The sequence below is a fragment of the Erythrolamprus reginae genome, chromosome Z (assembly GCF_031021105.1).
Source record: "Erythrolamprus reginae isolate rEryReg1 chromosome Z, rEryReg1.hap1, whole genome shotgun sequence".
NCBI lineage: Eukaryota > Metazoa > Chordata > Lepidosauria > Squamata > Dipsadidae > Erythrolamprus > Erythrolamprus reginae.
This window is the reverse complement of record NC_091963.1, coordinates 51,016,450-51,022,230: the sequence shown is the minus strand read 5'-3', so window position 1 is coordinate 51,022,230 and position 5,781 is coordinate 51,016,450. Positions and strand designations below refer to the sequence as shown.

The window sequence follows — 5,781 nt, the reverse complement described above, 5'->3', positions numbered from 1 at the left end:
CTGCTCATGAGTGGTCCAGGGTGCACATTGATTTTGGAAGCCCCACCCAAGTGCAAACTTTTCTCATAAACACGCACACATACTAGAAATGGTTAGAAATATTCCTCACAATCTCCACAATGGAAGAGGCAGTCATCAAGGTGTTACAGAGGCTTTTCTCCACACACAACCTGCACAATGTATTGGTTTCTGACAATAGGACCCAATTTATGACCATAAACTTTGAAACCTTTCCAGCCAAGCAGGGAATAAGGTATGCTCTTTTCTCACCATTCCATCCATCCAGTAATGGTGAAAGAATGGTGAGCTCAATAAAGGAAGCTCTTCCTAGAATAGGCCCAGGTGATTGGCAAACATGTATTGACAAATTTCTCCTAGGGCAGCATATCACACCTAGCACCACTACCAATAGAAGTCCCTCTGAACTTCTAGTGGGTCACCAACTATGGTCCCCACTTCAATTGGCTACACCCAAACTACTCTGCTGAGGCCCCAGTAGACTCCCATTGTCAGGTTTGACAATTTAGTATAGGGCAGTGATGGCGAACCTATGGTACGGGTACCACAGATGTCACGCGGAGCCATAACTGCTGGCACGCGAGCCATTGCCTTAGCTCAGCTCCAACGTGCAGGTTTGTGCTGGACAGCTGATTTTTGGCTTGCCCTCTGGGAGGGCATTTTCAGCTTCCAGAGGGCCTCTGGGGAATGGGGGGCATTTTTACCCTCCCCCAGCTCCAGGGAAGTATAAACCTACTGTGCCCACTAGAAGTTGGGAAACAGGCTGCTCCCAGCATCCAGAGGGCCTCTGGGGGGCGGGGGCAGCTGTTTTCATCCTCCCCAGGCATTGAATTATGGGTGTGGGCACTCATGCATGCACAATAGTGCACACACACACTATTTTGTCACCCAAGGGGAAAAAGGTTCGCCATCACTGGCATAGGGGATCAAATATATGCCCACAACTATGCTAGGAGTCCTTTCCAGGTTCCTGCCACAGTTATGGAAATCATCAGCCCTCACTCTTACTGATTAGAGCTTGAGAATAGTACAAGCTGGAGACAGCACATTGACTAACTCCAAGGCTGACTCAGCCATTCCATTCTTTGGTAACCAGAAATTAACCTCTGCACAAATGCCTGACCAAAAGAAGCAATCACTCGCTCCTTACTCAGAAGACTCAATCTGACCAAGTCCAAAGGATTTATCTGAAAACGGCAATATGAGTGGGTGAGTTCCAAGTGAATTGGTTCTTGGAATTCCAGCCATGCCCCGTGTTGAGTTCCAGATGCTTCCTTTGATCAATGCCAGGAGCAACAGAAGCTCCACTGACCTGACCACTCACCCAGCTCCGAATGCGCTACATAAGTCTGAAAGACTAACTAAACACCCTGTCTATTTGCATGAGTATGTCACATGTTGGATTAGCCCAACTAAGAGAGGAGGGGTTTTGCGGCGAAGGCAGAATAACACTCGGACAGAGAAGGTTTGGGTATAATGGGGTCACTTTATTAAATCCATATCAATTAATTAATTAACCAATTAAATCACATGACCTGCAGGGGTGCATAAATCAAAATGGGGGTGGAGTCAACTGTCACCAACATTTTCTGAGCAACTCTCGGGCGAAAGCTCCTTGCCTGGGGGTAGGGGGCAGGTGTTTAGGCAATGGGCACTCACCCCAATGAGAGTAGTCATCATCCGCATCTTCCGAGCCTGATTCTGGCCGGCTCTCGCGCTGCCTCCTGCGCTGCCGCTTTGCTCGTTGCTCCAAGCACTCTCTCTGTGACCGGTCCATTGATCCTGATGAACTCCTCGCATCCTTACCACTCCTGGTGCTCGTGGCCCCCTCGGATGGGCCCCCACTCCTTTTCCCTGGCCTCTTATCTAGTTTGTCCAAAAGAGCAGACAACAAATGGGTGGGCACCACGAGAGTACTGTCCTTGCTTCCCTCTTTCCTGGGGGCCCTTCCCCTGTGGGCCCCATCCTCCAGGGCACTGTACTCTGAACTGCTGGGCCATCCTTCTTCAGGCTCCAGCACCTCCGCACCCATCTCAGCCAACCCCTAGGGGCTGGCCCTCCTGGAACCAACACCCCTAGCCCTCTTGGCCGGTCAACTACCACCCGGGGCCCGGCCCCTACTTGCCTCTCTGCCCCTGGGGCCTGCACCACCCCTGGGCCTTCTAGCTTTCTTCCCCCATGGCCGTGGAGGACTCGAGCCAGGCCTTCGTGGGGGCCCTGCCCTTTGCCTCCCTGGGACATCTCTGCTAAAAACCTTTGCACCAGATCAGCCCCACCCCCTGCGTAGACCACCCCCTCCCAACCGGACAAGCCTGGTCCAAATGGTCCTCTTCCTGTTCGACTGTCCGGTGGGGCCATCTGCTTTCCTCCTCCATGCGATGGGCTGACCGGGCGTGCCGCTGCAGTCTCCAATCGGAGCCCGACGTTCTTGTCTCCGATTGGAGCCGATAATAAAGAGGAACGGCACCACGAGGAGGCCCCTTATATAGGGAGCCTCCCAGCTGCCCCTCGACCAATCGGTGCCCCGCGCACCGTCCGACATCACTGCGGCCCCCAGTGCTGACGTGGGGCCCCAGGCTCCATCCCCAACATGGCTGCCTCCTTCACCCGCCCACTCCGCAAACACCACCGGACGGTAAATTGCCGATGGCCCTTAGATACTATGACTGAACTACTTAGGCTTCAGTCAATTGCTCCATTCAGGCGGGAAGAATACTAAGTGTTGATGGGCTGGACTGTCAGACAGCTCCCTATAAAAGGGTTAACTGTCAGACAGAACCTTAACTGGATTGTACATAGTTGCCTTGAATAAAGAGCCATTGTTGTCACTGATCCTGGTATCTGCCTCATCTGTTCACCCTTTCTAACACAAATAGTAAGTAGAGAATGGCATTTGGTATATAATAAAGAAAATGCCAGAAGAGTACAGCTTAGGGAACTGCTTGCAACTAAACTACTGAAGAGAACCACTACAATACAAACCTTTTCAAAGAAATTGAAGCTGTTTCAGTCTGCTTAGATATTTATATTTGCTTTTGAACCCAAACGCTTCTCCAAGAAATATAATGTTCTATACTAGTAGACAGAGGAATCTTAATCTCCTAACATCTCTTTCTTCTGGCCACAGCTAGTTAGGGGCTACTGCTGATTGGAGTGCAACATGATTTGGGCAACAGCTGTTTTATATAATCCTCATTTAATCTTAATATATACACTGGAGAGATACATAGATTGAAGTTATCCTGTGAATTCTATGGCTGAATGAAAGTTTGCATTTGATTTTTAAAAGTCCCATACTGACTTTGATTATGGAAAGAAAAATAAAAGAGGCTAGAATACCCTACAAACAACATGTTATCTCCCAAGATGTACATAAAAAGAAATATTTTAAATACTTAATATTTTAAACTTTTCATGTGGCAGACTTTTATAGTCTTTTTGTTCATATTGTTGATCACTTATCAGAAGACAAACTGGACCCCAAACTTCAGCTGAAAAACTGAAAACAATGAATGTAAACCAAAAGCTTTCCAATAGATATTACCCCACAGAACAAATTGCCTTGGACGGGAAATGAACACTCGGACACCAAGCTGAGGAAAATGGGTCACTTTATTAAATATTAACAGAAAGACCTGCAGGGGTCACTAAATGGGGCGGAGTTTCCTGAACACAAAAATGCTTGGGCAACCAAATGGGCGAAACTCCAAGCCAGGTCAGGGTGAGGTGTGCCCCGCCTACACCCAGCCCTTAAAGCCATGCCCAGCGTGTGGGAGGGCTCACCCTGCATGACCCGGAACCGGAAATGACGTAGGTGAGCCCCAAGGGCAGCCCCTTCACACCTCTCCGTCCATGGAGGAAGCATGAGTTGTGCAACGGGGGTGCCAATCATCTTATAAAAGATGCCCAAAGGAGAACACACAGTTGCAACTGATACCCTTACCACCCCGTTTCTGCCAAATAGTGACCAAGAATATAAACATCCAATTGTTGAATCAAAACCTATTTACATACGCATGCACCCCGTAACCACAAATCCTTTCCTTCGTCCAGGATGGAGTAGGTGAAAAACAATCCGTAGTAAATGCCATAAGACTGCCAAAATTCCTACTCAGCCCCAAACTAGGCGACCTATAAAAAACATCCTGGATTGAGTGGAGGGTGGGTGGCTGTCCTTTTTCTGGTGGGCTCGGGGGCAAGGGAAACCAGGGGGGCGAGCAAGCCCTGATAAAGGGCGCATGCCCCGCCCCTGGCTTTCCCAGAATCCCCGAGCGGCCACTGGTTGGTCTGGGGCGATCCAAAACTCAATTGATAAAGATCATAAGAATGCTAAGACGATGAAAGTGTTGTCATAATCTATTCTTCTTTGTTGTAAATATTAATTCCTTATCAACTGGGAACAGCTTTCATAAGTTAGACTTTGTAATTATTAGAAAAGGCCTGTAGTTCCTGCCCTGAACTCTTCTAGTCTAGGGTAGGTATTTGTTTTGTTTGCTTGTTTGTTTTTAACTATACTTCATTACTATACTTCCCAAAGTCCCAATCTAATATCCACGATATATTCAGTAGAGTATCTACCAACTACCCCAGAATATTCCGTCCCTTTAAATGCCTTGATATTGTCAGCATGCTTCACATAAAGTGCTCCGGCATGCAGAGGGGTGATCAATCTGTTTATCTTTTGGTTAAACAGCTGTAGATATATCCTGAGAAGGGACAGCGCAATAAATAATAAACAAAATTGGCTGTACTATGCATATGAAGTTAGATTGTAGCTTTGTTAAGTCCACTGAAATTTTACACAATGCCAATCCAAACATAAATAGATTCTCCTCTCATTGTGTGTCTTATTTATTTATTTGTTTATTTGTTTATTTATTTATTGGATTTGTATGCCGCCCCTCTCCGCAGACTCGTGGCGGCTAACAACAATGATAAAAACAGCATGTAGTTCACAGATTAACTACAATCACAGTTTGATTTGCTCACTGTAGTAATTTCCAAATCTGGTGGCTTTTCCAGACTTAGTTTTCTTTAGAATCTGACTAATTAAAGACATTAATTAAAATTGATTGACTTTTTTTTTTTTAAATTACATTTGCTTGAATGAATTTGCTGTTTATATTTTATGGCATACTTGTTATGACTGACCATCTAAAATAGCACCAAACAAAAGATAGTTTATTCCATACCTCATCAAATAATCTCCCTAATGAAGTAAATAGTCTGAAGAGAAATCATGACTTGCCCAGAGTTGCCCCAGTGAGATGGGCAATATATAGAATGTAATGTAATATAAACAAACAAAGAATATTCCTTTTAGATGGTTTTTTGTTACTTGTGTGGATAAAGATGAGGATAAAGATAACAAAGAAACAGCATTGCTGATGACATTGATGGACACTGGTTAGATGCCACGAAGTAAGTGGCAGAGCCTTAGCCATATGCATGTTGCAAAGACCACAAGGGCCTCTTCCATCCTTATTAAGGGGAGTGCTAACCTTCTCTCCTTTCATACAACATCACGGCCACTACCGGTTTGCTGAACCGGAATGAACTGGAAGCAACCCACCACTTTTGCAGATCAGTGTCCAATTGAGATGCATCAAGTGAAGGGAGGAGAGGAGGTCACCATGCGGCACACCCCCCACTGCCGCCCTGTGTGTGGCCCGTTTGAGACCCCTGAATTTGAAACATAAACCACATGTGGGAAGGGGAAAAAAAAGGCCTCCCCGCTGCTGCTGCTCACTCCCCAGCACTCTC

General features: G+C 46.5%; 1 non-coding gene across 1 annotated transcript; it reads right to left on the bottom strand.

Moving 5' to 3' along the window:
* Positions 1-5,413: 5,413 nt before the first annotated feature.
* On the bottom strand, positions 5,414-5,541 carry LOC139155035 (U6atac minor spliceosomal RNA). Its single transcript, XR_011557022.1, has one exon. It is a non-coding gene; the product is annotated as a U6atac minor spliceosomal RNA (small nuclear RNA).
* Between the last annotated feature and the right edge of the window lie 240 nt (positions 5,542-5,781).